The 24778-nt window shown below is 40.9% G+C and overlaps 1 protein-coding gene across 2 annotated transcripts in view; it reads right to left on the minus strand.

Annotated features, from left to right (window-relative positions):
* zgc:91976 (uncharacterized protein LOC492359 homolog) overlaps positions 1-24778 on the minus strand; it is a 52973-nt gene that overhangs the window by 13637 nt on the left and 14558 nt on the right. Inside the window, exon 2 of one of the 2 annotated variants that reach the window (XM_036592590.1) lies at positions 20527-20611. The exons of the other annotated variant lie outside the window; for it this stretch is intronic. The gene's annotated coding sequence lies outside the window, so the exon portion shown is untranslated. The remainder of the gene's footprint in view (positions 1-20526; positions 20612-24778) is intronic. 2 annotated transcript variants of the gene reach the window in all.

The following is a 24778-nucleotide window of genomic DNA, read 5'->3' on the forward strand; positions in this document are numbered from 1 at the left end:
GAGTTTAGGATTATAGTAATATGTGTTTAATCTCAAAACAACTGTCATAGATTATAAATTCATGTTCATGAAAATACGGTCGTGAAGAATGACGAGAGGTCGATTTTTCCAGTGGTAACCAGTGCAGTCATTACACTAGTAATCAAGTGATCTACTGACTCGAGTCTTTAATGGTGAACTGTGTTGATTTTTTTTTTTAAATGTCTGCATAGTTCACTTGTTTAGATGTAAACAAAGTCATTCAAACTAAATAGATGTAAAAAAGGACTTGCTGATAGGAAGCTGGGGTCTCAATGTCGGCAATGCAAACGCACCCATTTTATTTACTATCCAAAACGACCAGTGAACCTTCGTGTCTAAGTTTTATGTCTAATGTTGATGATGGCAAATTAATTAAGGGAAACTTGGGGGCTCTTAATGAGGAACTGGTATCCTTTTATATAGGCTGTGTGTTGGAACACATAACTATCCTCTGCCAGAGGTACAAAATGTGTCCAGATGCATTTGGGATTCTTCAGCTCTCTTATTTAGAGATGCAAACAGTTGTGCCTGCCAAAAAATCTGTACAAGCCGGACTTCAGAGACGCGCTACCTCCCCTCAGACGATTACAGGCCGCCAAACAAGGAACTCAGACAAGCTGGTCGTTCCAAGGCGCCGGATTGAGAGATACAGGAGATCATCAATAAATACATTATATATAAAGACTTAGAATTAGAATCACACACACACACACACACACACACACTTTGGACATCTGGTTTCTATCACCACCAGTGTAAACAACTGAGTCAGTATGTTGCTCTAGAATGAACCGTTTCCCATCGAAACACTATCAATGACTTTATATCTTAAGCATTTAATCACACAAAAATGTGGCAGAATTCCCCTTTAAGAAAAATACACAGTGTAACTGGAGTTAACTGAACAAAACCCAGGCCCAATAGCTTGACAAATACTGCAAAACACAACCCCATTTCCAAAAAAGTTGGGACACTGTGCAAAATGTAAATAAAAACAAAATGCAATGATGTGCAAATCATTTAAACTCTATATTTAATAGAAAATAGTACAAAGGCAACATTTCAAATGTTGAAACTGAGAAATTTTATTGTTTTTTGAAAAATATTTGCCCATTTTGAATTTGATGCCATAAACACATTCCAAAAAAATTGGGACGGGGCAACAAAAGGCTGGTAAAGTTGTCTAATGCTAAAACACCTGGTGGTTGATTGACAACAGGTCAGTAACATGACTGGGTCTAAAAGAGCATCTCAGAGAGGCGGAGTCTTTCAGAAGTAAAGATGAGGAGGGGTTCACCACTCTGTGAAAGACTGCACGATCAAATAGTGCAACAATTCAAGCATAAAGTTTCTCAACATAAAACAGCAAAGAACTTCTTTTTTCATCATCTACGGTACAAAATATCATTAAAAGATTCAGAGAATCTGGAGAAATCTCTGTATGTAAGGGACAAGGCCAAAAACCAGTATTTGCTGGCCGTGATCTTTGGGCCCTCAGGTGGCACTGCGTTAAAAACAGACATGATTCTGTAGTGGAAATCACTGCATGAGCTCAGAAACACTTCTGAAAAACACTGTCTGTGAAAACAGCTCATCACTGCATCCACAAATGCTAATTAAAACTCTAAAACGCAAAGAAGGAAACGATCTGTCACCACTGAAAACATCTGGCGCATTATGAAATGAAAAATATGATAAATGAGACTCTGAACTGATGAGCAGCTGAAATCCTGTATCAAACAAGAACACTTACAGAGTGTTGTTAAAAGAAGAGGTGTTGAAACACAGTGGTAAACAGGCCCCCGTCCCAACTTTTTTGGAACGCGTTGTTGGCATCAAATTCAAAATGGGCAAATATTTTTCAAAAAAACAATAAAATTTCTCAGTTTCAACATCTGATATGTCGTCTTTGTAACACTGTCCTTTAAAAATATGATTTAAAAGATTTGCAGATCATTGTATCCTATTTTTATTTACATTCTCCACAGCGTCCCAACTTTTTTGGAAATGGGGATGTACATCACTGGAGTAAAAATATGCTAGAAAGCCTTTAAAAAATTAATTAAATTGAAACGAACAAACCAACCACAAATATGGCACACACTTTGTGGCAAAAAGGTGTATAACGTCGCTGTCCAATGAAAACCTACATCTCCATTTTCGTCGATTTTTAGTTTTCTACATCATTTCAACACACCAGCTGCTTCATAATGAATGGACCAATAGAAATGCTCTAAAGTCACCTGGAGGAAAATCTCTTTACATTGACTTACATTGAAAGATAAGAGTGTTTTTATCTTCTTCTGTAACGACAACGACGGCAAATAGGTATACTGGTCTCTGCTTCTTATTGTAAGAGAGACCTGTAGGAGAACTTAAACCATGCACTATGACCACACACTCATTACCAAGTAATCACTGCAGATTCACTATAAAGACAATTTTATTTATTTTTTCTGTGACTTTAATTGATTAATTGTGACAGCCCTATGGCTGACTATGAACTCTCTATTCTTGTGCAACAAATGCAATGCACACACAGAGTGCATAGCTGTTTGTGTGGCATTGCATTTGTTGACTGGCTTGTACTAAAGCTGTGACAGGAGACAAAAGTCAAGGCCATCTAACAAAGCAAACCACAGACCAACCACACAGCTGTCACACACACTAATGCAGCCCATGACCAATTATGCTGATCCTCACAACTTACCACTTTAACACAAGGGGACTTTCACTGATTCCTCCAATGTTCTGTACTATTAACTCGCTTTAATGCAAACAGAGTCGTTCGGAGCGGTTTGGTGAGAAAAGCTCCGTTATAGAGAAATTTACAGAGACACAGTGTTCACAGTGGTGGTGATAGGAACCAGACGGCTGAAGAGCTGAAAGCCTACAAAAATTTCTCACAGGAAGTTACTACATTAAATGGTTCTGTCATTATGTTGGCAATCAAGTGATCTACTGACTCGAGCCTTTAAAGATGAACTGTGTTGATTTTTCTAAATGTCTGCATAATTCACTTGTTTAGATGTAAACAAAGTCATTCAAACTAAATAGAAGTAAAACACCTGGTCACTGTCACTGCATTCACAAATGCAAGTTAAAACTCTAAAACGCAAAGAAGAAACTGTACATTAACAGGATCCAGAAACGCTGCCGCCTTCTCTGGGCCCGAGCTCATTTAAAATGGACTGAGGGGAAGTGGAAAAGTGTCCTGTTATCAGTGCACAGTTCAAAAGCCAGTATTCATGATGGTATAGGGGGGCATTAGTGCACACAGCATGGGTAGGAAGGCACCATTAATGCTGAACGATATATACATGTTTTGGCAACAGATGCTGCCATCCAGACGACGTCTTTTTCAGGGAAGGCCTTGATTATTTCAGCAAGACAATGTCAAACCACATTCTGCATGTATTACAGCAGCATTGCTCCGTATTAAAAGAGTCCGGGTGCTAAACTGACCTGCCTGCAGTCCAGACCTGTCACCACTGAAAACATTCGGCACATTATGAATGAAAAATATGACAAATGAGACTCTGAACTGTTGAGCAGCTGAAATTCTATATCAAACAAGAATGGGAAACATTTCACTTCACAAAACTACAGCAGTGTCTCCTCAGTTCCCAAACGCTTACAGGGTGTTGTTAAAGAAGAGGTGATGAAACACAGTGGTAAACAGGCCACGCCCCAACTTTTTTGGAACGTGTTCTTGGCATCAAATTCAAAATGGGCAAATATTTAAAAAAAACAATAAAATTTCTCAGTTTCAACATCTGATATGTTGTCTTTGTGCTATTTTTAAGGAAGTATTTTTTGGAAATGGGGGCTGAACTTTGTTTACATCTCACCTATTGAATTGTTCAGATGGTCTGAAAAGTCAGTAGAAATCCCCTTGAAGGGTCAGCAATATTAAGACCCCCCGTCACAGCAACAAGTTAGTTTTTGAGGATACCTTAAGAAAACTGTATTAGATCAGTAACTGATCTAACACCGGCTGTCTTAGCAGCAGTGCAGTGTACTGTGTGTTATCTGTCAATGTCAGGTGGAAGAACATTTTCACTTTTTTTAATATAAATATTTGTCTGAATCCCTAATTTTATCCCCTTTTTAGCAACAGCCACTTAAAAACAAAAAAACTAAATGTATTCATGTTTTCATGCACAGCTTAAATCTCAGTTTTCAGGTTCAAGTAATAAATGATACATGCATTGCATGGATGAGCACATGAGTGCGTCTTCTCATATTTATTCATGCGCAGCTCCCTGTTGGATTCAAACAAGAACCTCAGGATTACACGGTGCAGATTAGTGTAAACATCCTCCACACAACGCAGTGGGTCTATAGTGCGCCTGTCGCAACCACAGTGCCTTTCCGAACATGATGACTCCTATCACTGACCTAAAGGCAACCCCGCAAACGAAGGGAAGAAAAAGAGAGCATAGGAGAAGAGGAAAGAAAAAAAATGAAGCAAAAGGTCAAATAGAAAGTAAAGAAAAACGACAACGGGGGGAAAAAAAGGAACAAATAGCGAGAAGGGAGATTAACAGTTGCCATGTCAGCAAAGTTTGGAGGACCTTTAGCCATTAAATCGGATTATGAAGCAACGAGAGAGAGAGAGAGAGAGAGAGAGAGAGAGAGAGAGAGAGAGGGGAGTTTATAGTGCCAATTCAGAGAAGTTAGTACAGAACAAGGGTGGGCAATATCATCTTATCTTCATTGTGGTTCTGTCACAATAGGCTTTTCTGAGTACATCATGTGAATAATCAGGTGCTAGAACACTGGAAAACTGCATGGATCATAAACAAGACAGATTTACACCAATTATAAAGAGCCTGTAAGTCAGGGATGCACCGATATGGGAATCGTAGGTCGAGGCCATTATCTGATATTTTTCATGACCACATACCGATCAGGAATAACATTATGACCTCCTTGTTTCTGCGCTCATCGTCCATTTTATCAGCTCCACTTACTATATAGGTGCACTTTGTAGTTCTACAGTTACAGACTGTAGTCCATCTGTTTCTCTGATACTTTGTTAGCCCCCTTTTACCCTGTTCTTCAGTGGTCAGGACCCTCATGGACCCTCACAGAGCAGGTACTATTTGGGTGGTGGATCATTCTCAGCACTGCAGTAACACGGACGTGGTGGTGGTCTGAGTGGATCAGACACAGCAGTGCTGCCGAGAATAGTCCACCAGCCAAAAATATCCAGCCGACAGCGTCCTGTGACCACTGATGAAGGACTAGAGGATGACCAACACAAACTGTGCAGCAGCAGATGAGCTATCGTCTCTGACTTTACATCTACAAGGTGGACCGACAAGGTAGGAGTGTCTAATAGAGTGGACAGTGAGTGGACACAGTGTTTAAAAACTCCACCACCATGTCAGTTTCACCGCTGAGAATGATCCACCACCCAGATAATACATGCGCTGTGAGGGTCCATGGGGGTCCTGACCACTGAAGAACAGGGTAACAAAGTATGCAGAGAAACAGATGGACTACAGTCTGTAACTGAGTGCTCCTATGTGGTCAGTGGAGCTGATAAAATTGACAAAGAGTGTAGTTACAAGGAGGTGGACTAAATAAAGTGCCTCTTACAACAAACAGCATGGTGGACAAGAGCGTTTTTAGCTTTTCAGCGCTTACAGAGAGAGACGCCCAGAGAGGTTTACAGCCTTTCTACATAAGAAGTGCTAAACAGCTCTGAACGGCAGACGAATGCGGTCTCTCACGCAACATCCATCCATCCATCATCTAAACCGCTTATCCTTCTGGGTCGCGGTGGGGTGCTGGAGCCTATCCCAGCTGTCATTGGGCGGAAGGCAGGATACACCCTGGACAGGTCGCCAGTCCATCACAGGGCAGACAGACAGACAAACACACTCAGACCTAGGGGCAATCTAGCACGTCCAATCAGCCTGACTGCATGTTTTTGGACTGTGGGAGGAAACCGGAGTACCCGGAGGAAACCCACACAGACACGGGGAGAACAGGCAAACTCCACACAGAAATGACCCTGGTCACCCGGCCGGGAATTGAACCCAGGCCATTCTTGCTGTGAGGCGACAGCGCTACCCACTGCGCCACTCTCACGCAACAGTCAGATTTAAAAAAAAATAATTATTGAAAATAAAATGAACCCAATTTCATTATCAGTGGGTTATAGGAAAGGTTGGGAAGCCAAAGATAAACAAGTTGCAACATACATGAAATTAGATAGCATTACATAAAGCATTATTATCACTAATTTTATTTTTTTTATCACCCATTTTCAATATAACTCTTGCAATTTACACAGAAAGTTGATGGAAACATCTAAATGTTATACAAGTAGAAATATAGCTAACACCTGGAACGCCCACCAGGGGCTTGAACCACAACTTCTGTAAATCTGCTTAATGAAAACGGCTGCTGTAAACAGAGCTGTGCACATAAATTTGAACTGAATATCACTCACCCTTCAATTCAAACGGAAGCGGATTCCAGTAAGACACTAGAAAGTGACAAATGGGAGTGAACTGTTCCTCTTCACGATTCAACTGAACTGAATTCAAATCTATTTTATTTACATAGTGCTTTTTATAGCTCAGTCTAAACCCTGAGGGGTCCTGTAAGGTCACCCGAGAGCCTGTTTTGGTTTCTGCAGTCATTGTGCTGAGGCCACACCTAAAGCTCCACCTATTTCAGGTTTACCCTTGTAGCCAGACTAGGACTTTCAATATGAACCGACAACTGTTGTCGACAAACTCCCCCTTGGAAACTCTAATGCGATTTAAAGCTGCACTTAAAATGCTGTCGCTACCTATACAGCCCCAAAACCACACCCTCACAAGGGCTTCTAGAGAACAGAGGAAGCCAAGCTGACTTGATCAACCTTTGAATAAAGGAAACCAATCTGGTTTCCTCATCTCTCTCTCCCTTGTTCTCTGTCTGTCTCTGTCTCGCAAACACCAACATATCGTCACTGTTCAAACAAAAGCTTGTACCTCCAATACAGAAGGTCAAAGAAGGTCAAAGAAGGTACTTAAAATGTAAGAGAGTACAGCAAAGTACAGCTGACGTGTACAAGTGACAGAAAAATAAAAATCAGGGATATAAAAGGGGACATAGCCTCGAAAATGAGACTGTAGTCCATCTGTTTCTCTGATACTTTGTTAGCCCCCTTTTACCCTGTTCTTCAGTGGTCAGGACCCCCATGGACCCTCACAGAGCAGGTACTATTTGGGTGGTGGATCATTCTCAGCACTGCAGTAACACTGACATGGTGGTGGTGTGTTGGTGTGTGTTGTGCTGGTACGAGTGGATCAGACACAGCAGTGCTGCTGAAGTTTTACACACTGTGTCCACTCACTGTCCACTCTATTAGACGCTCCTACCTTGTCAGTCCACCTTGTAGATGTAAAGTCAGAGACGACAGCTCATCTGCTGCTGCACAGTTTGTGTTGGTCATCCTCTAGTCCTTCATCAGTGCTCACAGGACGCTGCCCACAGGACCGGATATTTTTGGTTGGTGGACTATTCTCAGTCCAGCAGCGACACTGAGGTGTTTAAAAACTCCAGCAGCACTGCTGTGTCTGATCCACTCAGACCAGCGCAACACACACTAACACACCACCTGCTCTGTGAGGGTCCATGGGGGTCCTGACCTCTGAAGAACAGGGTAAAGGGGGCTTCTCCTGCCTTATGCAAGTGGATTGTCTTGTATATAAACCTCCCCAGAAATATGTTTTATAGTCATTTTAGATGCACATGGACAAATTAAATACACTTAGTGTTGGAAAGTTGTGTAATTTTCTGTCGAATATGTTTATAACTTGTACTTAGGGCTGGGCGATAAAACGATAACGATAAGTATCGCGATATAACTTTTCCTCGATAGAGCGATACGACAGGTTCGATATAATACACCATTCTCACATTTCCACGTTCAGCGAAAGCCTTCGTCCCGTTTTCTACTGCAAGGAAAGCGACACTACTCTGCTGTCGCCAGGAGAGGGCGCACTTCCGAGTTTTTCGACATGATTAGAGAGGGAGGGGGCCACGAGTAAGATGAGTCTTTAGCAACGGCTGAAACTTGGAGTTATACATTCACAATCCTCATAACTACAGCGCTGTTGCAGCGCTCGGACAGTCATATTTCAGTATTAGTGCATTCCCAAGCAACGAAAGTGAAAGAAAGAAGTGGTTCATGTAAATTACAGCCCTGATTTAAACGAAAGTAAACTGAGGAAGCTGTGAGGTGTTGGAGAGCGGGAGAGCGCTATCTTTCCAGGCTAGCTGTTTTTAGCAGCTGGCTAACTTGAAGCAGCTCTGTCACTCACACAACACGGAGAACTGATGATACTGTAGATCAAACACGACACAAAAGCACCGCTTTCAGTTTAAACGTACCTGAAAGTCGGACTCTGTTTGTCTGGTGTTGATATTTTGCGGTTCACCCCTTAAACTACTACGATAGTATAGAGAAATCCAGTCGTCTAGCTGGTGCCTGAATACTGTGATGTCATGTGTAGCGGGGTAGCCGAGCGCTCGGCACCAGCTAAAATAATCTGTTTTCTTTATTAAATTATGACTATTAGAAAATAGCTGTGCTTTTCCAGCTGGTAAAAACAGCTCAGCGGACACTTTCTCCCACTCTCCCATGACAGATCTGTGAAATGTTCCACTGTTTGGCGAGTGTTCGTCATGTTCTGAACATAAAGGATAGTTTATCAAATCAAATCAAATCAAATCAGATTTATTGTCACATCACAAGAGTACAGGGACACAGGTGAGTGAAAAACTTGAGTGCGAGTTCCACGAATTATGCAGAGAACAGTATTTACACATAGATAAACAAAACTATAGATAGGATAGAAGAATAGATAAAACCAATTTAACTAAAATATATACATATAATCTTACACAATAACTTAAAAATAATAATATTGCACCGAGACGTATAATATTGCACTGGGAATGTAGGGTGGGTGTAATCAACTATATACTATATATAGTAATGGATATTACAATGCTATGTAGATGTGCAAATAATCACACTAGGTGTGGAGGTAGAAGATGGTACAGTAGGTGGCAGAGTATTTAGTAAAGTGCAAGGTACAGGAAGTTAAGTGGAAGCGCAGGGGGAGAGTATTGTCTTTGGATAGGTATTCAAAGTCCAGCTATGCAAGTAAAGTGCGGGAGTACAGTGGGTGCACGTACGTGTAATGGGAAGGGTTGGGCTGGGCAGAGCAGTGATTACTGGCTGTTCAATAGCCTGGTTGCATGGGGGAAGAAGCTGTCTTTGAGCCGACTGGTTCTGGCTTTTAAGCTTCTGAGCCTCCTACCACTCGGCAGCTGAGAGAACAGACAGTGACTAGGATGGGAGGGGTCCTTCATAATCCTTCTGGATTTCCTCAGGCAGCGACTGGTGTATAAATCCAATAGGTTAGGGAGCTGAACCCCGGTGATGGACTGTGCTGTCCGCACCACCCTCTGCAGAGATTTCCTCTCACGAACAGATATCGATATCGAACGATATGAATTTTGTTTATCGTGATAACATTTTGGCCATATCGCCCAGCTCTACTTGTACTTAATGGCTGATTTTACTAGAAATTAAATAAACAAAATGTTTCTTACTTTAAGAGAGATCAGTAGGAAACATGCAGTGTCACCATACAAACTGCCAACTAATTATTGCTGGTTCACTGACGTTAATATAATTTTTATCTATCTATCTATCTATCTATCTATCTATCTATCTGTCTATCTATCTATCTATCTGTCTATCTACTTATTTATTTATTAAAGCAAGTTTAACTGAGTAACTGTGAGAGATGGTGGTTTGGGAGTGAACAAGGTACACTACCACTATTTAAACGACACAAGCACACAAACCAAAAACAAACACTCCTCCAGTTTCGGAGCAGCTCAAGCGTTCATCTGTGTACGCCTCAACATGCAGCCTTCACTCTTCACCTGCACAGATTAAAGAGAACATCCATTATTACCCTTTCGTCTCTCTCAGACTCGTTCTCTTTTCAAAACACGCTCATCCTCTCTTTAATCAGGCCTCTTCTGCTGCCACTTTTCTAACAAAGTCAGGAATTTCCAGCAGCATGTTAAAGGCACCTACTGCCACAGCTAATACAAGCAAAAACGCCTGCTCCTCTTTCTGCTGCGCTGTGGCAATCGTGAATGTTTACAAGCTCAGAGCAGGAAATGCATCATGTGATACATATGAAGCTTGCAAAAGGTCTTAAAAAAAAAAAAAACTCTGGTAAAACTGCTACTTATCTGATTAAAATGCAGCGATAGCATAAACGATAACATTACAGTCCATGTTTAACCTCTTCAACTCCTTGAGACCATCGGGTGGTTCCAAAACGCACTTCGTCATATTCTTCATAACTTTCATATTTCATAAGCTGCACTCAAAAGGTGGGTGTCGTATGAGAGCTGTAACTGTCTTCTTTCCAGTCAAGTAGATGGGTGATGTAATTTTAAACCCTTATAATAAAAGAAGCTGATTTTTCCACAAATCTGGGCTATAAACTATAAACAGATGGCGTCTCTTCAGTGATCTGCTCTGTATAAATTATTCTTATAAAATAATACAAAGAGCGTCTAAGATTTTTGGCTTTCAGCAGTAAATTGTGAGCATATAGTAATATGTGTGATCATAAAATACATGTTCTGTTAATTTGAGGGGAGCTTTTACAAAATTGATAAATAAATAAAATTATAATTTACATTTATTTTAAGTTGAATAATTCGCCTCATGATTTGGTCATGTAAATTCAGATGTAAAAACCAAAATATCCCCCGTGGAATAAGAGGTTAATATCACAGTACACCAAATTACAGAATGCTGGCACATCTTAGTAGTTTCTAAAGCTGTTTGACTATAAAAATTTCCAAAAATGGACAAAAGTACATATAGAAATTCAGTCTTTAAGATAGCTGCTACTGTTTTAACTACATATTTCTGTTCATTACTATATATAACAGTAAGCAGTACAGCCAGAAAAGCCCTATAAGTAGGTCTATTTGAGATTACTTGACAACACAACATGATCTGGGGTAAAGAGTAATGTGTAAGCTTGCAAATCACACAATGCAAACTTATTATTTCATAGCTGGAACAGCCTTTTAGCTCCAAAACAACTAGAAAAAATATAGAAAAGCAAATGTCAGACAACATGTCAGGACTGACTGAGTATAAAATGTGTTTTTTGGCCAAACTATCAGTTGAGTTTGAGGCACAAAGGTTGGAAAAAGTTTAGTTGCTCTTCCTCTTAACTTCCTTCACACAAGGGAAAACAAAGTTTTGACATGTTTAAATCTTAATATTGTAAATCATCATTAGTTACAGTGTCTCGGCTGCTTTAGAACTGTGTATTTTTCCTTTGTGAAACTGTCCTGAATAGTCCAATCACTTAAAAACAGAACACTTTGTGTAACTGTTTACTTTTGTGTTTGGTCCCTCTGGCTAGCCAGTCTCCTTTTCTGAAGGCTTAAACAAACAGAGCAGTCTGAAACACCTGGAGCAGTTTCCATTCGGTTCAAAGAGGCCAGCAAATATTTACTTAACACATGCAGGAACGTATATATTCACATGCACACAACCACACAGCAAGACAAAGAGATGCAATGATGGTTTGTCGAAGGGAGGTTCATATAGAAACTTTGCATAGTTTGAGTTTGGTGTAAATATAATCATGGAGACTCTGTGGCCCAGTCCCGTTTCTTCTTTTTACCCCTACCCCTTGTTTTCGAGAGTCATCCTAACTCCTTAGAACTGAGTTACAAGCGGTAGTGGTTGAAATCTTCCCTACGAAATGGGACCCTCAAATTAAAAAAAAAAAAACAGCTACTAGCGCCGCTCTGTAGGCGACCCGGCCAGTCTGCAGTGACAGCAGAGGAGGGTAAAGTTCAGCTCCTCACTGCTGGGCTTTAGTTACATTTAGGGCATCATATGATCTTCAAAGAGGGGGGCAATTATTTATTATCACCCCTAATTCTTCAGTGATATGAAGCTGAAGTCAGATATTCACCAGCTTCTTGTTCGAATTTTCCCGTTCCACCTTAAATGGAGCAGCAGTTACATTCTGGCGCTTCAGGCGTCAGAACTGCTGGACTATTTAAGGTGGAACGGGAAAGTTAGCTAGCTAGCTACCGAGACATTAGCATGCTATTAGCGATTTTTTATGCTTGTTATGAAGAAAACGACCATAATACACTGAAACGACATTAAACTAAGATAAAACAGTGATTATCGTCATTTTTAACAGAAAATTCTCACATTTGTGGGTTTCTTTGGTCTCTTGTTCTCCATCTTGCCGGTTTTTCTTTTTTTCTCATAACTCTCTGTTTGGAGTCTCTGAAAAACCTCCGTTTGGAGGGTCATGTAGCCCCAACACTTCGCCCTACCCCTCTATCTCAACAAGAATTTGGACACCCTACCCCTAGACGTGAACGTGCAAAGCGGAGGGCTAAGGGCTGAGAGGCAGGGGCGAGGGGTGAAATGCGATTGGGCCTATAACTTGTGGAAAATCAGCTGTCGTAGTCAAAGCCTGTGTGTTACTGCTAACATGCTTTTCATGATAGTTTACCCAACATACTTAACATGATACCATTATCACTGAGCTGAATCTCTGGAGACGTGAGTCTCGAGCTTTAAGGCTTGGAAATCAGTTGTGTCTCAAATTGCACTGTTCCTTTCACTTTTGCTTCCAAATTCAGTCATTTTTTACATGGCAGAATTATTTGAACTCATTACTGTTCAGATATTAACTCTAGTTTACTAAAAACTATCATCTCACAAGATGTAAGTTCTGCCAGTTCCTTTTAACGACACTTTTTCACTTCAGTCATGTCCATGAGACTCAAGGTTCGTCTAACCAGAGTTATACAGAAGAAGAAACACCCGGTTGACTCACTGCGAGCTGCAAGAGACTGCAATCGCAGTAAATGACTGTGCATCACAGACAGAACTCACAGGCGAAGGTGTGGGCGGCCAGAGAGGAAAGGTTTTATTGCTGCGTCTTCATCTTTGTGCTTGCTTTAATCTCTAGTTAAGAGTCTGACTTGAAATGTGAGCCAAAGAAGGGCGAGGCTGAGTCAAGTTGTGAGCCAACACGTGATGAGTCCTCATAACTGGCTCACAGCTTTTCAGTCATTGTTAAACATGGCACTACTGTTTCACCGGTGCATTCACCAGTTCATGTTGTTTAGCGCATTTCGCCAAACCGGAACAAAACCTCGTATCTCCATTTTTGTCTTTTTTCAGTTTGTGACATAATTCAGAAAGGCATGTTGCCCTTTACATTGTGTGTAAATTTCATGATGAATGGACCAAAAGTTCCATTGACTGACATTAAAAGTAAAGCAGGTTTTTTCCTTCTCCTGTAAAGTTACCATGTTGGAGATACGAGGTTTTTCTTCCGACAGCAGCGTTTTTTTATTTCTCCATGCAATTTGGGGCGGCCGTGTGACCGGAAGGTCGCCGGTTTGATCCCGAGCCGACAGCACGTGACTGACGTGCCCTTGAGCAAGACACCTAACCCTCAACTGCTCCCCGGGCGCCGTGGACCGGGCTGACACACGAGGGACCAGTGGGGCGTTCACTAGTGTGTATGTGGTGTTTCACTGCACAGATGGGTTAAATGTGGAGGTGCAATTTCCCCGTTGTGGGACTAATAAGGGTCACCTAACTTGTTTCTAACTGATAGTACCTGCTTACTGGGTAAAAGGAACATCCTGGACCAGGAAGAACTGTGTCCTCATACGAGGACAACGTGTTTATTTTCTTGTGACATTTTAAAATGACTTGATTATAGAAAAACTTGTAGCTGGCATGGGTGCAAAAAATATGCAAGCTGTTTCTTGCAGATAGAAAAATGTGTATCACCTAGGCAAAAGTTTGGGTACCCCTAGTCAAATGGCATTTTGTTGCTTGTCTGCACATGCTGGATAAAATAAAATAAAATGCAGCCTGTGCAAAAGTTAATGCTCATTTTATATTTTTACTTTTTCCCCCAATTTGTTAAACAGAAACTGTGTGCAAAAATTTGCACAAAATTGAGTAGGGGTGCTCAGTCCTGGTCCCGGAGATCTACCACCCTGGAGAGCTCAGACCCAACACGCTTGTCTGTAATGTTCAGAAGTTGAAGGCTTTCATCTCCTGGATCATGTTTGTTAGATGAGGGGTGGAGCTACATTCTGCAGGGTGGTAGATTTCCAGGACAGCTGCATTGCTTTGGCACCATTTGCTGGCAGTAACCTCAGTTTGAGCGCTGCTGCCAGGTTAACACCAAATGACGGCACATGGGCAGTGGAGGGGAAAAGAAAAACAAAAAACAAAACTGTAAATTCTGATCGGTTCCCATTCAGGTCTCATGTCCTCGAATCGTATGTGTGCCCAGTATAGGACCAAACGTTAAACAGGCTCAGATCTGATTTGAAAAGGAAACGCAAACGTTTGCATATGACTGTATTCATATCTGTATTTCTTCCAAATTCAAATGAATTTGCATGCATCGTTCAGAACTCAGTAAACCTATAAAATACAGATATATTCAAAATAACTTAACAGTACAGTCACCGTTCTACAGTTGGTCTAAAAGTGTCTGCTTAACACCTACACACCACACACAGGCTGAATGGTGAACGTGATAAGTGAATCAACACATGCAGAACAGCAGTAAAACTGTTCAAAACATCGCTCGTGACAACACATCAGTACAGTGATGGCTGCTTCAATATGTATGAATGTATTTTTATGCACAGCTTGTGTGCACAAGTGAATCCAGCACTGTATTCAAGTCTGTGAGTGTGAGATTTTGCAGCACTGAACACACTTTTTATTTACTATTTGCACAAAACACTGCATCGGAGAGACTCCGGTCACTTCTGTGTCACATGTTTAGGAGAAACCGGGTTCAGAGTGAAGTTTATTCATTAGTTTACTGTGTGCTGATGTGTGCATGAATGATCTTTTATTTAAGGAATAGAACCCGAGAGGGAGTGTGTTATCACGAAATAACATCACGGCTGTGATTTGGTCGCCGTAGATCATCACAGCTGTGATGTTATTGGCGATAACACACTCCTCGAGTGTTCTATTGCTTTTATACAACAGTTAAATAAATAAAATAATAAATTAATAAACTGGGCTGTGAACGCGGCGTTTAATATGTTTTAATGTTCGCAGTTCCTTCACCAAATTATAGTTCCTTAACGAGCAGCTTGTTGCTACGTCAGAGTAACGAGCTCCGCCCACTCGCTGCACAGCCGGCAGTTCGTTCTCCAGCTCCACACACTAAATTCCCAAACTGTCATCACTACTGAGCAGCTTTTCAGTCGGCAGCTGAGACAGAAGAACAGCTAAACAACCTGGAATCAGCCAGAAATGAACCCAATACCATTCGCCAAACGTGTAGTCTGATCTTCAGAGTCTGACCAAATCAGACTGAGCCATAAAACTGTCACAATATCAAGTTCAGCTCAGTTTTGTCAGTTTTTGCCAGATCAGTATTAATGTTGTTTTGTTCCAGCCAGTCTGTAAAGCATCTTACAGCCCATTTAGTTTGGCGAATGGTGTTGGGTTCATTTCTGGCTGATTCCAGGTTGTTTAGCTGTTCTTCTGTCACAGCTGCCGACTGAAAAGCTGCTCAGTGGTGATGACAGTTTGGGAATTTAGTGTCGTCTCGTCTTCAGAGTCTGACCAAATCGGCTGTCGGTCAAATGTGATCTTAAAAGTGTCCATTTTCTGTTTGTGGCAAAGTAAGAAGTAAAAACGTTCAAATGGCTTGAGCGTCTCCTACAGCTGTCAAATTCGTTGCTTAGCAACAGTGTCTCAGCGGAGTGATACAGTGTTTGTGAAAAACCTGTGATGTTATGGTGAAATAACAGCACAGTTAGAACGCTTCTCAACCAATCAGCTCGTGTGGGCGGAACTAACTATTGTATAATAACTGTTAAGCTATATTTTACCATCATTTTCTACGTGCTTGAGTCAGTTTCACTGAGCCATTGGCATGTTCGATACCTGTTAGTACAGCTGCTTCGTGTTGTAGCGCTGCTGAAAACTAAACGGGCGAAGTTACTGTGATATTTGCTATATTTGATATATTTATCTGTGGCAGGTGTTCGTGAATAGTTTACTTCTGCTGGTTGCACTGTGGAAGCTGAAGCCTTGTGATCAATGTGCCAATATTTTAACTTCAGCAAATACAGTTAATTGTGCATTAAAACGTGTTCTCTGTAGAGGGAGCTAGCATATTTTTTAGAAAATGAAGAAAAAACACGTAATTTGACTGAGGCATCCAAATTTTGCGTACAACTGTATGTACAATTAACTTTTTTTAGTTAATCATTGCCTTAAAACAGTAACATTTTTTTCGATAGGACAGCTAACAGAGAAAATCGTAGAGAAGTTAGGACAGTAATTAGATGCTTCTGTAACAATGAGTGTGTTTACATGCACTAATCGGATTTCTGCAGTTATCTGATTATTCAAATGGTCATGTAAACAGCACGCCGATTCCTCAGATCAGAGAAAGGTCTAGAAATCTGATAAAGAAACCTGATAAAAGAGCTGGATTTTAGCTCAGTTATCAGATTTCTCAGTGCTGTAAACTCTTACTCTGATTTCTTTCAGATTTCTCAGTCTGAGCATGTGCAAAAACAGACCGCGGTACCGGAAATAAGCGAGCAGCGTTGCAGCGAGACGCAGCAAAACACTTTTGGAGCGATGCTGAAACCAAATACATGCTTGACGAAATGAAGGATTTAAACATTCTTCATCTTTCAGATGATGTACGTCCATATTTTCAGCCGCAGCATGAAGTCTGAGTTTTACGTCACGTTTACGTCGCGTCTTCTGCGAGTTTATTGGCTGGTTGCAAAGCAGAAATCTGATTTCTGCCCGACTCCTGTAGACCCAGAGTTTCTCCACTATCTGATTATTCAAGTGCATGTAAACACGCTGAAAATCTGCTTTTCTGCAGTTATCAGATTCTTATTAAGTGCATGTAAACAAACTCATTGTTTTCTTATCTGGAGTCAAAATAAGATAATGAACTTAGAAACCGCTATTCTGTCATGCTACTGTCCTAATGATCAAATCATTAAGTTGCTGATGACTCCCAGCCCAGCTACTACTGATTCACTAGGCTGTTATTAAGCATCAACTCTACAGGAACGCTGTCCCGCTGTCCTCGTATGAGGACTTCATGTTTAATGCCATGCTGGCTCATAAATATCACTCAACAGCATCAAATTACTGCATCAGGCAAAACAACAAACTTTGATGACAGGAAACTAATTTCAACATCAAAGCATGATGTTTTGTAAACACTTCCCTAAAAGATGAGTTTAGCAGGAAGCGCGGCATCTTCTCTAAACACAGTTGCAGATGTTGTACCACTGATAGCACCAGACAGACCAGCACAATCTGTCCCCATTTGAGAACGTCAGTTCAAAGCTGATACAATAAAGTCCACAACGCAGGGAAGCTGATGCGACGTCCTCATATGAGGACGCAGAGTCTCAGGAGGATAAGTGGCTCTTTCAGATCACAGAAGATTGAACCTGAATGAACCTGAATGAACCTGAATGAATCTGAATGAATCTGATTGAACCTGAATGAACCTGAATGAACCTGAATGAACCTGATTGAACCTGAATGAACCTGAATGAACCTGAATGAATCTGAATGAATCTGATTGAACCTGATTGAACCTGATTGAACCTGAATGTCCAGAACATGCCTCTGCACTACCCAAGCCCTCGGCTTATGCTTGCTTTTCTTTTAATATTCTGTAAATATTAGTGTTCAAATATTGTTTTTGTGCTTTATTCTGACTTTATGGTCCATGCTGGCATCTCTTTGAAATCTGATAAAGGGAGCTGGATTTCAGCTCAGTAGTCAGGTTTCTCAGATTTCTTTCAGATTTCTCCGTCTGAGCTTGTGCAAAAACAGACGGCAGTACTGGAAATAAGCGAGCAGCGTTGCCGCGAGACGCAGCAAAACACTTTTGGAGCGTCACTAAAACCGACTACATGCTTGACGAGATGAAGAATTTGAATATTCTTCATCTTCTAAATGATGTTTGTTCATATTTTCAGGTTAAGTGGCGCAATGTTTAAAAAACAGCTGCAGCATGAAGTTTGAGTTTTACGTGATGTTTACGTCGCGTCTTCTTCTGTGAGCTTATCGGCTGGTTGCAAAGCAGAAATCTGATCACTGTCTGACTCATGTGGACGCGGAGTTTCTCCATTATCTGATTATTCAAGTGCATGTAAACGCGCTGATCTAATTACTGACAAAATCTGATTTTCTACCATTATCAGATTATTATTAAGTGCATATAAACACACTCATTGTTTTCTTCTGCGAGCTTATTGGCTGGTTGCAAAGCAGAAATCTGATCACTGTCTGACTCATGTAGACGCGGAGTTTCTCCATTATCTGATTAATCAAGTGCATGTAAACGCGCTGATCTAATTACTGACAAAATCTGATTTTCTGCCATTATCAGATTATTATTAAGTGCATATAAACACACTCATTGTTTTCTTATCTGGAGTCAGAACAAGATAATGAACCTGAATGAACCTGAATGTCCAGAACACGGCTCTGCACTACCCAAGCCCTCGGATTATGCTTGTTTTTCTTTTAATAATCTGTAAATATTAGTGTTCAAATATTGATTTTGTGCTTTATTCTGACTTTATGGTCCATGCTGGCATCTCTTTGGACTCAGCAAATAGAGCCGGGGAATATGTGTGTCTTTCTGTATCATTTCTCCGGGCGTACGGCGTCAAATATTTCTAAACCTTAACCTTTTTAACCTCTTTGGAACCACCGGTGGTTCCAAAACGCACTTCATCATATTCTTTACTTCATAACTCATATTTTATAAGCTATGTTAAAAGGTGGGGGTCGTATGAGAGCTGTAAGAGTCTTCTCTCCGGTCAAATAGATGGGTGATGTAATTTTAAACTCTTATAATAAAAGAAGCTGAACTCATAATTTTTTTTTTCTACTGAAAGTCGACCAATTTTTCCACAAATCTGAGCTACATACTGGATCTCAGATGGCGTCTTTTCAGTGATCTGCTCTGTAAAAATTATTGTTATAAAAAAATGCGAAGATTTTTGGCTTTCAGCAGTAAATTGTAAGCATGCCATTATGTTTATGAACATAAAACACATCTTCTGTTAATTTGAGGGGAGCTTTTACAAAAAAATGCCTTACGATTTGGGCATTTAAATTCAGATGGAAAAACAGACATATACAAATATTAATTGATTTCAGCTCTGGAGATGGACTGTTTGAAAAAGGTTGCAATTAATCCACTTTTTCCAGTGGGAATCTTTCTTATTTTCTTACTGAGCAAATATCGGGAATTTCCCGTCCAGCGTCCAGCACAGCGTGTCCCCGCTGAGCCTGGCTGATGAATCACAGGCCGCCCCACAGATCAGGCTGTGACTACAAACTGAAATGCATCATCATCTCTGTTGCAATAACAGTATCAGTTCAAACTGCCTGCTGATAGTGTTACTTTTATATGCTGAGGCAAAAAGTAATTACAACAGCCTTTAAATCCACTCTTCTTCTTTAAAACCCCTTATTTTCCAGGGTATATTTTGGTCTTTCCACTTGAATCTACCTGCACAAATCATAAGGCAAATTATTCAGTAACTGCATGAAATAAACAATTTTTTTTCTGGTAAAAGCTCCTCTCAAATAAACAAAGTTTAGAAAAATTTGACGACAGGAAACTAATTTCAACATCAAAACGAGGTTTTGTACAGTGTCTATTTGTACGCACTTCCCAACTTTCAGTACAGAGTTCAGCTTCATTTATTATAAAAATTTAAAAATTACATCACCCATCTATTTGACTGGAGAGAAGACAGTTACAGCTCTCATACGACCCCCACCTTTAGAACATAGCTTATAAAATAAGAGTTATGCAGTAAAGAATATGACGAAGTGCGTTTGGGAACCACCGGTGGTTCCAAGGAGTTAAAAAGGTTAATAATACTGATTTCTCAAAGCTGTAGTTGACTGCATTTTTTAATAAACTACCATAAAAAACGTCAAGAATCACTTGCCAAATTTATAAGTGCTGTTACTTTATTCAGCAATAACTCACCCAGTGCACAGTTAAATTAAGGTTACAGGCTAACCACAAACCAGGCCCCGTATAGGACAGTGACGCCACTCACCTTCTTTCCGCATTACGCTAAAACCAGACCACAAATCTATTTTAGATAACACGTGGTTTGAAACTGACACCAATAAAGGGGTCAGTCTAAGATGCTTAAAATAAACAGACAAATACTAATCGTCTGTTTTCTCCTCTGCTAACGTTACGAGCCTAGACACACCTCTCAGGAGGAAAACAGTGAGTTTATGAAAAGTTATTCAGCTGATGAATTCATTAAATGATATAGAAACATGTTATTTCTTTAATTTGTGTGAGTAGAGTGCAGAATTACCTTGAACTTATCTGCGCTTTTCCGAGATGCTTCCTTCCTTGCCTTTAGGCGGCTGCAGTAGTCTGTCTACGCTTCCTTCTTTGGACTAAACAGATATGAAACAAAACCAAAATGTAAGAATTTGGCTCTTCGCTTCTTTCTGTAGAGTTCAGGCATCTCATAGTTCTTAAATATGAGACTGTGTGACAGAAAGAGGCTAATTTGCATATGAATAGTAATTTTCCATTCAAATATCAGAAATTTAGACTAATCCCTGTTTAACATTTCAGTGGCTGGAACCACAAAAGTGTCTTAAGAAAGTATCTTTGTCTTAACTGCATATTTACGGAAAAAGGGCCTCATGCAGTGGAAAATTTTCACGTGGTTTTCACAAAGATTCTGACGTCTAATGTGGGATTTTGTTCTTAGGTAAGAATCTATTTAAGAGCTCAAGAGCGCAATGTAAACAATTCTGAGGTTTAAGAACACGTCATGAATCTGATGTAGACTTTCCTCAAGAACACACTGAACAAAAACACTGGAGATTATACAACACTTAGTTCCGCCCACGCGAGCTGATTGGTTGAGAAGCGTTCTAACCGCGCTGTTATTTCACCATAACATCACAGGTTTTCACAAACACTGTATCACTCCGCTGAGACGCCGTTGCTAAGCAACGACTTTGACAGCTGTAGGAGACGCTCAAGACATTTGAACAATTTTACTTCTTACTTTGCCCAAAAACAGAAAATGGACACTTTTAAGATCACATTTGACCGACAGCCGATTTGGTCAGACTCTGAAGATGAGACGACACTAAATTCCCAAACTGTCATCACCACTGAGCAGCTTTTCAGTCGGCAGCTGTGACAGAAGAACAGCTAAACAACCTGGAATCAGCCAGAAATGAACCCAACACCATTCGCCAAACTAAACAGGCTGTAAGATGCTTTACAGACTGGCTGGAACAAAACAACATTAATACTGATCTGGCAAAAACTGACAAAACTGAGCTGAACTTGATATTGCGGCAGTTTTATGGCTCAGTCTGATTTGGTCAGACTGAAGATCAGACTACACGTTTGGCGAATGGTGTTGGGTTCATTTCTGGCTGATTCCAGGTTGTTCAGCTGTTCTTCTGTCACAGCTGCCGACTGAAAAGCTGCTCAGTGGTGATGACAGTTTGGGAATTTAGTGTGAGGAGCTGAAGAACGAACTGCCGGCTGTGCAGCGAGTGGGCGGAGCTCGTTACTCTGACGGAGCAACAAGCTGCTTGTTAAGGAACTATAATTTGGTGAAGGAACTGCGAACATTAAAACGTATTAAACGCCGCGTTCACGGCCCAGTTTATTAATTTATTACTTTATTTATTTAACTGTTGTATTAAAGCAGTAGAACACTCGAGGAGTGTGTTATCGCCAATAACATCACGGCTGTGATGATCTACGGCGACCAAATCACAGCCGCGATGTTATTTCGTGATAACCCACCAACTCGAGTGTTCTATTGCTTAAAGAACATGATGTGCACATTTTTCTGTTGTCATAAAGTAATATTTTGAGCAAATTCATTTGAACACCTCACATATCGGTCAAATCCAACAATACAGACAGCATGGAGCTTCTCTTATGCAGTGATAGAAAACATGGCAGCACACAGAAAACTCCAACTTCACTTTATACTATGCTTAAAATAGACACGCACACTCATTCGGATACTGTGGAGGAAGATCTGAAGGTGTTGAAAGAGTTAAAGTCAAAGTTTCTAAATGTATCACAAGCCTGAAGTTAGCTAATACAGCCAGACCTGAATACTCCCAACACGACCAAGACAGCTCAAACAGAAATTAGTGGCCTGGAATACTAAAATATTCCCATGTCAGCGTTCATGGAGTAAGAGTACAAGCTGAAAGTTACAGTTCTTGAATGAGGCTGGACTGAATGAAGGTCAGCTGTGCTTCTTCGCTGTACGTGTCGTTCTGCATTTGGAGATAAAGAACAAGACGAGAAGGAAAACAACAAAACAGAGCAGCCAGCTTGTAAGAAACCCTCTGGGTGGGACGTGAGACAACAAACGTTTTCTGTGACACAAGAGCGCTACTGTGGTTTTTTAGCTTTTATACACAGAGAGAGAGAGAGAGAGAGAGAGAGAGAGAGAGAGAGAGAGAGAGAGAGAGAGAGGTTCACGTTGTGTAGCTTCCTGACAGGAGAATAAACACCCACAGGACATGCAACAGCCTCTGAGGAACAAGATGAATAGCAAGAGTCTGTTCATGTGCTTGTGCCGGATCGAAGCCTCTGAGCTCGTTGTCTGTGTTAAGGACGTGTACTGAAGTTTCCAGCTGGAGTGGGAAAAAATATACAACAATACGAGACATTTTTCACAATAAACAATATAAATCTAGAAACCGCACAATACAGACCTACAATACGATCCGTCAGACATCAAACCGTCGATCCGAGAAGGGTAAATTCTGAATAAAATGGTCTGAATGTGCAGCAACATTCCCTTTTTGTTGTGTAAACACAGATCTAACTCACCTTTCCTTCGAGCAAACAGACAAAAACGTACCAAAAAATAGACTAAGTGTAAAATAAAGAAAATAAACATAAATTCTAGTAGCTATTTTCATCAGATCTACACTACTTTGCCCATTTAATTAGGTCCACTTTGTAGCTCTACAAGTACGGTTCTCTACATACTCCGGCCTCATTTCCACTGCAGGGCCGAACGGTTCTGAGCACGGAGGGTAACGGTTCCGTGGGATGACATAACGACATCGCTATTCGCTGAGTGGATCTACATTTATCCTGCCACAGCATCCTGCCTTGTTATTTCAAACCCGAAAACAATCGAATGAGCTCGGTTCGCTCGCACGGACGCCAAATGAATAAAAGCAGCTCACGATTTTAAATCCACGTCACAGCAAATCAATCTAATTCCAATTTCTTAACTGGTAAACGGTGCTGATAACCAGGAGAGAGTAGCTGATTCGCATTAGCTTAGCTTGCATGCTGCCAGCCCTGCTCACCACAGAACAGGTTTGAGTTTAGATGATAAATGAGTCAAATCTGAAGAAACAGAATCGAGTGGCTGGTGCTGGAGGGAAGCCAAGCTGATATCAAGGCCCGTGAGCGACGCAGAGAGTCATGCTTTTCATTTCGACGCCCACGATAACTTTATCCGCGCTTGTTATGCAGCAAAATACATTCAAATAAGCCATGAAAATCTGTGGAAAATACAAACTTGAACTCATTTTTCCAGTTAATTTAACTTGACGAAATACCAGTTAAACATTCCGTACTGCAGACAGATTTCCCGGTTGGTCTACCAGGCTTGGAACTTTTGCTTAATCAACAAGTCAGAATGCTGTCAAAGACAAACAAATAAGCTATGTAATTAAATTTTTGTTGACCGATGTGACCATTTATCCATCTAGAGACAGGAACGCCTGTATAACTTATGCAGCACCAACGCCGTATGTATGAAAGGCCAGAGCATTTGACCTGTAGCATCCAAGCTAAGCTAATGCTGGCTGGCGCCTCTCTCCGAGCTAACTTAGGCTAGTTAAAGAGATCCAAACACCCCAGTTTTGATTCGACTAACCAGGTGCTCTGCTATCGTAAATATAGACAACAAAAACTTATTTCAGCAAGAGCAAAGTGGACTGACTGGCGTTGGAGTGACAGAAAGCCGAAATCGAACCTGTTCTGTAGTGTGTCAAGCTGTAGCCTGACAGGCTAAGCTAATGCGAGTGTACGATGGCTCCCACCAATAAGGACTTGGTTCCAACAAACTGTTGCTTAAAAAAAACATACATGAAATGTACACTACACTGCCAAAAGTATTCACTCGTCTGCCTTCACACGCATATGAACTCGAGTGACGTCCCATTCTTAGTCCACAGGGTTTAATATGATGTCGGCCCACCCTTTGCAGCTATAACAGCTTCAACTCTTCTGGGAAGGCTTTCCACAAGGTTTAGGAGTGTTTATGGGAATTTCTGACCATTCTTCCAGAAGCGCATTTGTGAGGTCAGACGCTGATGTTGGACGAGAAGGCCTGGTTTGCAGTCTCCACTCTAATTCATCCCAAAGGTGTTCTATCAGGTTGAGGTCAGGACCAGTCAAGTGCTTCCACACCAAACTCGCTCATCTGTGTCTTTATGGACCTTGTTTTGTGCACTGGTGCGCAGTCATGCTGGAACAGGAAGGGGCCAAACTCCCCAAACTGTTCCCACAAAGTTGGGAGCATGAAATTGTCCAAAATCTCT

Source organism: Colossoma macropomum, unplaced genomic scaffold (assembly GCF_904425465.1).
Source record: "Colossoma macropomum unplaced genomic scaffold, Colossoma_macropomum, whole genome shotgun sequence".
NCBI classification, from domain to species: domain Eukaryota; kingdom Metazoa; phylum Chordata; class Actinopteri; order Characiformes; family Serrasalmidae; genus Colossoma; species Colossoma macropomum.